Genomic DNA, 12289 nt, shown 5'->3' with positions numbered 1-12289 from the left:
CCACTTGCATTTTCTACAAAAAGAGTGTTTCATAACTGCTCAATCCAAAATATGTTTTATCTCTGTTAACTGAATTTACAGAACAGAAATTAGTTTCACAGAATGCACCTGTGTAGTTTTTATTTGAAGATATTCTTTTTCCCAATGTAGGCCTCTTAGCGCTTAGCATGTCCAATTGCAGTTTCTACAGAAAGAGTGTTTCAGAACGGCTCAATCAAAAGTAAGGTTCAACTCTGTTAGTTGAATGCACAGAACAGAAAGAATTTTCACAGAATGCTACTGTGTAGTTTATATTTGAATATATTCCTTTTTCCACTATTACCCTCTTAGCGCTCCGAATGTCCACTTGCATTTTCTACAGAAAGAGTGTTCAGAACTGCGCAATCAAAAGTATGGTTTAACTCTGTTAGCTTAATGAACATATCAGAAATAAGTTTCACACAATGCTTCTGTGTAGTTTTTATTTGAAGATATTATTTTTCCCAATAGAGGCCTCTTAGCGCTCAGAATGTGCAATTGCAGTTTCTACAGAAAGAGTGTTTCAGAAAGGCTCAATCAAAAGTAAGGTTCAACTCTGTTAGTTGAATGCACAGAACAGAAAGAAGTTTCCTACAATGCTTCTGTGTAGTTTATATTTGAACATATTCTTTTTTCCACTATTACCCACTTAGCGCTACGAATGTCCAGTTGCATTTTCTACAGACAGAGTGTTTCAAAACTGCGCAATCAAAAGTATGGTTTAACTCTGTTAGCTGAATGCTCAGATCAGAAAGAAGTTTCACAGAATGCTTCTGTGTAGTTTATATTTGAATATATTCCTTTTTCCACTACTACTCTCTTAGCGCTCCAAATGTCCAGTTGCATTTTCTACAGAAAGAGTGTTCAGATCTGCTCAATCAAAAGTATGATTTAACTCTGTTAGCTGAATGCACAGATCAGAAAGAAGTTTCACAGAATGATTCTGTGTAGTTTATATTTGGAGACATTCCTTTTTCCACTATTACCCTCTTAGCGCTCCAAATCTCCACTTGCATTTTCTACAGAAAGAGTGTTTCAGAACGGCTCAATCAATACTAAGGTTCAACTCTTTTAGTTGAACAAACAGAAAAGAAAGAAGTTTCACACAATTCTTCTGTGTAGTTTTTATTTGTAGACATTCTTTTTCCCAATATAGGCCTCTTAGCGCTCAGAATGTCCAATTGCAGTTTCTACAGAAAGAGTGTTTCAGAACGGCTCAATCAAAAGTAAGGTTCAACTCTGTTAGTTGAATGCACAGAACAGAAAGAAGTTTCATACAATGCTTCTGTGTAGTTTATATTTGAACATATTCTTTTTTCCACTATTACCCACTTAGCGCTACGAATGTCCAGGTGCATTTTCTACAGACAGAGTGTTTCAAAACTGCGCAATCAAAAGTATGGTTTAACTCTGTTAGCTGAATGCTCAGATCAGAAAGAAGTTTCACAGAATGCTTCTGTGTAGTTTATATTTGAATATATTCCTTTTTCCACTACTACGCTCTTAGCGCTCCAAATGTCCAGTTGCATTTTCTACAGAAAGAGTGTTCAGATCTGCTCAATCAAAAGTATGGTTTAACTCTGTTAGCTGAATGCACAGATCAGAAAGAAGTTTCACAGAATGATTCTGTGTAGTTTGTATTTGGAGACATTCCTTTTTCCACTATTACCCTCTTAGCGCTCCGAATCTCCACTTGCATTTTCTACAGAAAGAGTGTTTCAGAACGGCTCAATCAATACTAAGGTTCAACTCTTTTAGTTGAACAAACAGAACAGAAAGAAGTTTCACACAATTCTTCTGTGTAGTTTTTATTTGTAGACATTCTTTTTCCCAATATAGGCCTCTTAGCGCTCAGAATGTCCAATTGCAGTTTCTACAGAAAGAGTGTTTCAGAACGGCTCAATCAAAAGTAAGGTTCAACTCTGTTAGTTGAATGCACAGAACAGAAAGAAGTTTCATACAATGCTTCTGTGTAGTTTATATTTGAACATATTCTTTTTTCCACTATTACCCACTTAGCGCTACGAATGTCCAGTTGCATTTTCTACAGACAGAGTGTTTCAAAACTGCTCAATCAAAAGTATGGTTTAACTCTGTTAGCTGAATGCTCAGATCAGAAAGAAGTTTCACAGAATGCTTCTGTGTAGTTTATATTTGAATATATTCCTTTTTCCACTACTACGCTCTTAGCGCTCCAAATGTCCAGTTGCATTTTCTACAGAAAGAGTGTTCAGATCTGCTCAATCAAAAGTATGGTTTAACTCTGTTAGCTGAATGCACAGATCAGAAAGAAGTTTCACCGAATGATTCTGTGTAGTTTATATTTGAAGACATTCCTTTTTGCACTATTACCCTCTTAGCGCTCCGAATCTCCACTTGCATTTTCTACAAAAAGAGTGTTTCATAACTGCTCAATCAAAAATATGTTTTATCTCTGTTAACTGAATTTACAGATCAGAAATAAGTTTCACAGAATGCATCTGTGTAGTTTTTATTTGAAGATATTCTTTTTCCCAATGTAGGCCTCTTAGCGCTTAGCATGTCCAATTGCAGTTTCTACAGAAAGAGTGTTTCAGAACGGCTCAATCAAAAGTAAGGTTCAACTCTGTTAGTTGAATGCACAGAACAGAAAGAATTTTCACAGAATGCTACTGTGTAGTTTATATTTGAATATATTCCTTTTTCCACTATTACCCTCTTAGCGCTCCGAATGTCCACTTGCATTTTCTACAGAAAGTGTGTTCAGAACTGCGCAATCAAAAGTATGGTTTAACTCTGTTAGCTTAATGAACATATCAGAAATAAGTTTCACACAATGCTTCTGTGTAGTTTTTATTTGAAGATATTATTTTTCCCAATAGAGGCCTCTTAGCGCTCAGTATGTGCAATTGCAGTTTCTACAGAAAGAGTGTTTCAGAAAGGCTCAATCAAAAGTAAGGTTCAACTCTGTTAGTTGAATGCACAGAACAGAAAGAAGTTTCATACAATGCTTCTGTGTAGTTTATATTTGAACATATTCTTTTTTCCACTATTACCCACTTAGCGCTACGAATGTCCAGTTGCATTTTCTACAGACAGAGTGTTTCAAAACTGCGCAATCAAAAGTATGGTTTAACTCTGTTAGCTGAATGCTCAGATCAGAAAGAAGTTTCACAGAATGCTTCTGTGTAGTTTATATTTGAATATATTCCTTTTTCCACTACTACTCTCTTAGCGCTCCAAATGTCCAGTTGCATTTTCTACAGAAAGAGTGTTCAGATCTGCTCAATCAAATGTATGGTTTAACTCTGTTAGCTGAATGCACAGATCAGAAAGAAGTTTCACAGAATGATTCTGTGTAGTTTATATTTGGAGACATTCCTTTTTCCACTATTACCCTCTTAGCGCTCCGAATCTCCACTTGCATTTTCTACAGAAAGAGTGTTTCAGAACGGCTCAATCAATACTAAGGTTCAACTCTTTTAGTTGAACAAACAGAACAGAAAGAAGTTTCACACAATTCTTCTGTGTAGTTTTTATTTGTAGACATTCTTTTTCCCAATATAGGCCTCTTAGCGCTCAGAATGTCCAATTGCAGTTTCTACAGAAAGAGTGTTTCAGAACGGCTCAATCAAAAGTAAGGTTCAAATCTGTTAGTTGAATGCACAGAACAGAAAGAAGTTTCATACAATGCTTCTGTGTAGTTTATATTTGAACATATTCTTTTTTCCACTATTACCCACTTAGCGCTACGAATGTCCAGTTTCATTTTCTACAGACAGAGTGTTTCAAAACTGCTCAATCAAAAGTATGGTTTAACTCTGTTAGCTGAATGCTCAGATCAGAAAGAAGTTTCACAGAATGCTTCTGTGTAGTTTATATTTGAATATATTCCTTTTTCCACTACTACGCTCTTAGCGCTCCAAATGTCCATTTGCATTTTCTACAGAAAGAGTGTTCAGATCTGCTCAATCAAAAGTATGGTTTAACTCTGTTAGCTGAATGCACAGATCAGAAAGAAGTTTCACCGAATGATTCTGTGTAGTTTATATTTGAAGACATTCCTTTTTCCACTATTACCCTCTTAGCGCTCCGAATCTCCACTTGCATTTTCTACAAAAAGAGTGTTTCATAACTGCTCAATCAAAAATATGTTTTATCTCTGTTAACTGAATTTACAGATCAGAAATAAGTTTCACAGAATGCATCTGTGTAGTTTTTATTTGAAGATATTCTTTTTCCCAATGTAGGCCTCTTAGCGCTTAGCATGTCCAATTGCAGTTTCTACAGAAAGAGTGTTTCAGAACGGCTCAATCAAAAGTAAGGTTCAACTCTGTTAGTTGAATGCACAGAACAGAAAGAATTTTCACAGAATGCTACTGTGTAGTTTATATTTGAATATATTCCTTTTTCCACTATTACCCTCTTAGCGCTCCGAATGTCCACTTGCATTTTCTACAGAAAGAGTGTTCAGAACTGCGCAATCAAAAGTATGGTTTAACTCTGTTAGCTTAATGAACATATCAGAAATAAGTTTCACACAATGCTTCTGTGTAGTTTTAATTTGAAGATATTATTTTTCCCAATACAGGCCTCTTAGCGCTCAGAATGTCCAATTGCAGTTTCTACAGAAAGAGTGTTTCAGAAAGGCTCAATCAAAAGTAAGGTTCAACTCTGTTAGTTGAATGCACAGAACAGAAAGAAGTTTCATACAATGCTTCTGTGTAGTTTATATTTGAACATATTCTTTTTTCCACTATTACCCACTTAGCGCTACGAATGTCCAGTTGCATTTTCTACAGACAGAGTGTTTCAAAACTGCTCAATCAAAAGTGTGGTTTAACTCTGTTAGCTGAATGCTCAGATCAGAAAGAAGTTTCACAGAATGCTTCTGTGTAGTTTATATTTGAATATATTCCTTTTTCCACTACTACTCTCTTAGCGCTCCAAATGTCCAGTTGCATTTTCTACAGAAAGAGTGTTCAGATCTGCTCAATCAAAAGTATGGTTTAACTCTGTTAGCTGAATGCACAGATCAGAAAGATGTTTCACAGAATGATTCTGTGTAGTTTATATTTGGAGACATTCCTTTTTCCACTATTACCCTCTTAGCGCTCCGAATCTCCACTTGCATTTTCTACAGAAAGAGTGTTTCAGAACGACTCAGTCAAAACTAAGGTTCAACTCTTTTAGTTGAACAAACAAAACAGAAGGAAGTTTCACACAATTCTTCTGTGTAGTTTTTATTTGTAGACATTCTTTTTCCCAGTATAGGCCTCTTAGCGATCAGAATGTCCAACTGCAGTTTCTACAGAAAGAGTGTTTCAGAACGGCTCAATCAAAAGTAAGGTTCAACTCTGTTAGTTGAATGCACAGAACAGAAAGAAGTTTCATACAATGCTTCTGTGTAGTTTATATTTGAACATAATTTTTTCCACTATTACCCACTTAGCGCTACGAATGTCCAGTTGCATTTTCTACAGACAGAGTGTTTCAAAACTGCTCAATCAAAAGTATGGTTTAGCTCTGTTAGCTGAATGCTCAGTTCAGAAGGAAGTTTCACAGAATGCTTCTGTGTAGTTTATAATTGAATATATTCCTTTTTCCACTACTACGCTCTTAGCGCTCCAAATGTCCAGTTGCATTTTCTACAGAAAGAGTGTTCAGATCTGCTCAATCAAAAGTATGGTTTAACTCTGTTAGCTGAATGCACAGATCAGAAAGAAGTTTCACCGAATGATTCTGTGTAGTTTATATTTGAAGACATTCCTTTTTCCACTATTACCCTCTTAGCACTCCGAATCTCCACTTGCATTTTCTACAAAAAGAGTGTTTCATAACTGCTCAATCAAAAATATGTTTTATCTCTGTTAACTGAATTTACAGATCAGAAATAAGTTTCACAGAATGCATCTGTGTAGTTTTTATTTGAAGATATTCTTTTTCCCAATGTAGGCCTCTTAGCGCTTAGCATGTCCAATTGCAGGTTCTACAGAAAGTGTGTTTCAGAACGGCTCAATCAAAAGTAAGGTTCAACTCTGTTAGTTGAATGCACAGAACAGAAAGGATTTTCACAGAATGCTACTGTGTAGTTTATATTTGAATATATTCCTTTTTCCACTATTACCCTCTTAGCGCTCCGAATGTCCACTTGCATTTTCTACAGAAAGAGTGTTCAGAACTGCGCAATCAAAAGTATGGTTTAACTCTGTTAGCTTAATGAACATATCAGAAATAAGTTTCACACAATGCTTCTGTGTAGTTTTTATTTGAAGATATTATTTTTCCCAATATAGGCCTCTTAGCGCTCAGAATGTCCAATTGCAGTTTCTACAGAAAGAGTGTTTCAGAACGGCTCAATCAAAAGTAAGGTTCAACTCTGTTAGTTGAATGCACAGAACAGAAATAATTTTCAAACAATGCTTCTGTGTTGTTTATATTTGAACATATTCTTTTTTCCACTATTACCCACTTAGCGCTACGAATGTCCAGTTGCATTTTCTACAGACAGAGTGTTTCAAAACTGCTCAATCAAAAGTATGGTTTAACTCTGTTAGCTGAATGCTCAGATCAGAAAGAAGTTTCACAGAATGCTTCTGTGTAGTTTATATTTGAATATATTCCTTTTTCCACTACTACGCTCTTAGCGCTCCAAATGTCCAGTTGCATTTTCTACAGAAAGAGTGTTCAGATCTGCTCAATCAAAAGTATGGTTTAACTCTGTTAGCTGAATGCACATATCAGAAAGAAGTTTCACCGAATGATTCTGTCTAGTTTATATTTGAAGACATTCCTTTTTCCACTATTACCCTCTTAGCGCTCCGAATCTCCACTTGCATTTTCTACAAAAAGAGTGTTTCATAACTGCTCAATCAAAAATATGTTTTATCTCTGCTAACTGAATTTACAGATCAGAAATAAGTTTCACAGAATGCATCTGTGTAGTTTTTATTTGAAGATATTCTTTTTCCCAATGTAGGCCTCTTAGCGCTTAGCATGTCCAATTGCAGTTTCTACAGAAAGAGTGTTTCAGAACGGCTCAATCAAAAGTGAGGTTCAACTCTGTTAGTTGAATGCACATAACAGAAAGAATTTTCACAGAATGCTACTGTGTAGTTTATATTTGAATATATTCCTTTTTCCACTATTACCCTCTTAGCGCTCCGAATGTCCACTTGCATTTTCTACAGAAAGAGTGTTCAGAACTGCGCAATCAAAAGTATGGTTTAACTCTGTTAGCTTAATGAACATATCAGAAATAAGTTTCACACAATGCTTCTGTGTATTTTTTATTTGAAGATATTATTTTTCCCAATATAGGCCTCTTAGCGCTCAGAATGCCAATTGCAGTTTCTACAGAAAGAGTGTTTCAGAAAGGCTCAATCAAAAGTCAGGTTCAACTCTGTAAGTTGAATGCACAGAACAGAAAGAAGTTTCATACAATGCTTCTGTGTAGTTTATATTTGAACATATTCTTTTTTCCACTATTACCCACTTAGCGCTACGAATGTCCAGGTGCATTTTCTACAGACAGAGTGTTTCAAAACTGCGCAATCAAAAGTATGGTTTAACTCTGTTAGCTGAATGCTCAGATCAGAAAGAAGTTTCACAGAATGCTTCTGTGTAGTTTATATTTGAATATATTCCTTTTTCCACTACTACTCTCTTAGCGCTCCAAATGTCCAGTTGCATTTTCTACAGAAAGAGTGTTCAGATCTGCTCAATCAAATGTATGGTTTAACTCTGTTAGCTGAATGCACAGATCAGAAAGAAGTTTCACAGAATGATTCTGTGTAGTTTATATTTGGAGACATTCCTTTTTCCACTATTACCCTCTTAGCGCTCCGAATCTCCACTTGCATTTTCTACAGAAAGAGTGTTTCAGAATGGCTCAATCAATACTAAGGTTCAACTCTTTTAGTTGAACAAACAGAACAGAAAGAAGTTTCACACAATTCTTCTGTGTAGTTTTTATTTGTAGACATTCTTTTTCCCAATATAGGCCTCTTAGCGCTCAGAATGTCCAATTGCAGTTTCTACAGAAAGAGTGTTTCAGAACGGCTCAATCAAAAGTAAGGTTCAAATCTGTTAGTTGAATGCACAGAACAGAAAGAAGTTTCATACAATGCTTCTGTGTAGTTTATATTTGAACATATTCTTTTTTCCACTATTACCCACTTAGCGCTACGAATGTCCAGTTTCATTTTCTACAGACAGAGTGTTTCAAAACTGCTCAATCAAAGTATGGTTTAACTCTGTTAGCTGAATGCTCAGATCAGAAAGAAGTTTCACAGAATGCTTCTGTGTAGTTTATATTTGAATATATTCCTTTTTCCACTACTACGCTCTTAGCGCTCCAAATGTCCATTTGCATTTTCTACAGAAAGAGTGTTCAGATCTGCTCAATCAAAAGTATGGTTTAACTCTGTTAGCTGAATGCACAGATCAGAAAGAAGTTTCACCGAATGATTCTGTGTAGTTTATATTTGAAGACATTCCTTTTTCCACTATTACCCTCTTAGCGCTCCGAATCTCCACTTGCATTTTCTACAAAAAGAGTGTTTCATAACTGCTCAATCAAAAATATGTTTTATCTCTGTTAACTGAATTTACAGATCAGAAATAAGTTTCACAGAATGCATCTGTGTAGTTTTTATTTGAAGATATTCTTTTTCCCAATGTAGGCCTCTTAGCGCTTAGCATGTCCAATTGCAGTTTCTACAGAAAGAGTGTTTCAGAACGGCTCAATCAAAAGTAAGGTTCAACTCTGTTAGTTGAATGCACAGAACAGAAAGAATTTGCACAGAATGCTACTGTGTAGTTTATATTTGAATATATTCCTTTTTCCACTATTACCCTCTTAGCGCTCCGAATGTCCACTTGCATTTTCTACAGAAAGAGTGTTCAGAACTGCGCAATCAAAAGTATGGTTTAACTCTGTTAGCTTAATGAACATATCAGAAATAAGTTTCACACAATGCTTCTGTGTAGTTTTAATTTGAAGATATTATTTTTCCCAATACAGGCCTCTTAGCGCTCAGAATGTCCAATTGCAGTTTCTACAGAAAGAGTGTTTCAGAAAGGCTCAATCAAAAGTAAGGTTCAACTCTGTTAGTTGAATGCACAGAACAGAAAGAAGTTTCATACAATGCTTCTGTGTAGTTTATATTTGAACATATTCTTTTTTCCACTATTACCCACTTAGCGCTACGAATGTCCAGTTGCATTTTCTACAGACAGAGTGTTTCAAAACTGCTCAATCAAAAGTGTGGTTTAACTCTGTTAGCTGAATGCTCAGATCAGAAAGAAGTTTCACAGAATGCTTCTGTGTAGTTTATATTTGAATATATTCCTTTTTCCACTACTACTCTCTTAGCGCTCCAAATGTCCAGTTGCATTTTCTACAGAAAGAGTGTTCAGATCTGCTCAATCAAAAGTATGATTTAACTCTGTTAGCTGAATGCACAGATCAGAAAGATGTTTCACAGAATGATTCTGTGTAGTTTATATTTGGAGACATTCCTTTTTCCACTATTACCCTCTTAGCGCTCCGAATCTCCACTTGCATTTTCTACAGAAAGAGTGTTTCAGAACGACTCAGTCAAAACTAAGGTTCAACTCTTTTAGTTGAACAAACAAAACAGAAGGAAGTTTCACACAATTCTTCTGTGTAGTTTTTATTTGTAGACATTCTTTTTCCCAGTATAGGCCTCTTAGCGCTCAGAATGTCCAACTGCAGTTTCTACAGAAAGAGTGTTTCAGAACGACTCAATCAAAAGTAAGGTTCAACTCTGTTAGTTGAATGCACAGAACAGAAAGAAGTTTCATACAATGCTTCTGTGTAGTTTATATTTGAACATAATTTTTTCCACTATTACCCACTTAGCGCTACGAATGTCCAGTTGCATTTTCTACAGACAGAGTGTTTCAAAACTGCTCAATCAAAAGTATGGTTTAGCTCTGTTAGCTGAATGCTCAGTTCAGAAGGAAGTTTCACAGAATGCTTCTGTGTAGTTTATAATTGAATATATTCCTTTTTCCACTACTACGCTCTTAGCGCTCCAAATGTCCAGTTGCATTTTCTACAGAAAGAGTGTTCAGATCTGCTCAATCAAAAGTATGGTTTAACTCTGTTAGCTGAATGCACAGATCAGAAAGAAGTTTCACCGAATGATTCTGTGTAGTTTATATTTGAAGACATTCCTTTTTCCACTATTACCCTCTTAGCACTCCGAATCTCCACTTGCATTTTCTACAAAAAGAGTGTTTCATAACTGCTCAATCAAAAATATGTTTTATCTCTGTTAACTGAATTTACAGATCAGAAATAAGTTTCACAGAATGCATCTGTGTAGTTTTTATTTGAAGATATTCTTTTTCCCAATGTAGGCCTCTTAGCGCTTAGCATGTCCAATTGCAGGTTCTACAGAAAGTGTGTTTCAGAACGGCTCAATCAAAAGTAAGGTTCAACTCTGTTAGTTGAATGCACAGAACAGAAAGGATTTTCACAGAATGCTACTGTGTAGTTTATATTTGAATATATTCCTTTTTCCACTATTACCCTCTTAGCGCTCCGAATGTCCACTTGCATTTTCTACAGAAAGAGTGTTCAGAACTGCGCAATCAAAAGTATGGTTTAACTCTGTTAGCTTAATGAACATATCAGAAATAAGTTTCACACAATGCTTCTGTGTAGTTTTTATTTGAAGATATTATTTTTCCCAATATAGGCCTCTTAGCGCTCAGAATGTCCAATTGCAGTTTCTACAGAAAGAGTGTTTCAGAACGGCTCAATCAAAAGTAAGGTTCAACTCTGTTAGTTGAATGCACAGAACAGAAATAATTTTCAAACAATGCTTCTGTGTTGTTTATATTTGAACATATTCTTTTTTCCACTATTACCCACTTAGCGCTACGAATGTCCAGTTGCATTTTCTACAGACAGAGTGTTTCAAAACTGCTCAATCAAAAGTATGGTTTAACTCTGTTAGCTGAATGCTCAGATCAGAAAGAAGTTTCACAGAATGCTTCTGTGTAGTTTATATTTGAATATATTCCTTTTTCCACTACTACGCTCTTAGCGCTCCAAATGTCCAGTTGCATTTTCTACAGAAAGAGTGTTCAGATCTGCTCAATCAAAAGTATGGTTTAACTCTGTTAGCTGAATGCACATATCAGAAAGAAGTTTCACCGAATGATTCTGTCTAGTTTATATTTGAAGACATTCCTTTTTCCACTATTACCCTCTTAGCGCTCCGAATCTCCACTTGCATTTTCTACAAAAAGAGTGTTTCATAACTGCTCAATCAAAAATATGTTTTATCTCTGCTAACTGAATTTACAGATCAGAAATAAGTTTCACAGAATGCATCTGTGTAGTTTTTATTTGAAGATATTCTTTTTCCCAATGTAGGCCTCTTAGCGCTTAGCATGTCCAATTGCAGTTTCTACAGAAAGAGTGTTTCAGAACGGCTCAATCAAAAGTGAGGTTCAACTCTGTTAGTTGAATGCACATAACAGAAAGAATTTTCACAGAATGCTACTGTGTAGTTTATATTTGAATATATTCCTTTTTCCACTATTACCCTCTTAGCGCTCCGAATGTCCACTTGCATTTTCTACAGAAAGAGTGTTCAGAACTGCGCAATCAAAAGTATGGTTTAACTCTGTTAGCTTAATGAACATATCAGAAATAAGTTTCACACAATGCTTCTGTGTATTTTTTATTTGAAGATATTATTTTTCCCAATATAGGCCTCTTAGCGCTCAGAATGCCAATTGCAGTTTCTACAGAAAGAGTGTTTCAGAAAGGCTCAATCAAAAGTCAGGTTCAACTCTGTAAGTTGAATGCACAGAACAGAAAGAAGTTTCATACAATGCTTCTGTGTAGTTTATATTTGAACATATTCTTTTTTCCACTATTACCCACTTAGCGCTACGAATGTCCAGGTGCATTTTCTACAGACAGAGTGTTTCAAAACTGCGCAATCAAAAGTATGGTTTAACTCTGTTAGCTGAATGCTCAGATCAGAAAGAAGTTTCACAGAATGCTTCTGTGTAGTTTATATTTGAATATATTCCTTTTTCCACTACTACGCTCTTAGCGCTCCAAATGTCCAGTTGCATTTTCTACAGAAAGAGTGTTCAGATCTGCTCAATCAAAAGTATGGTTTAACTCTGTTAGCTGAATGCACAGATCAGAAAGAAGTTTCACAGAATGATTCTGTGTAGTTTGTATTTGGAGACATTCCTTTTTCCACTATTACCCTCTTAGCGCTCCGAATCTCCACTT

This window comes from Symphalangus syndactylus, chromosome 13 (assembly GCF_028878055.3).
Source record: "Symphalangus syndactylus isolate Jambi chromosome 13, NHGRI_mSymSyn1-v2.1_pri, whole genome shotgun sequence".
Taxonomy (NCBI): Eukaryota; Metazoa; Chordata; class Mammalia; order Primates; family Hylobatidae; genus Symphalangus; species Symphalangus syndactylus.
The sequence above is the reverse complement of the archived record's forward strand: the minus strand, read 5'-3'. Positions refer to the sequence as shown.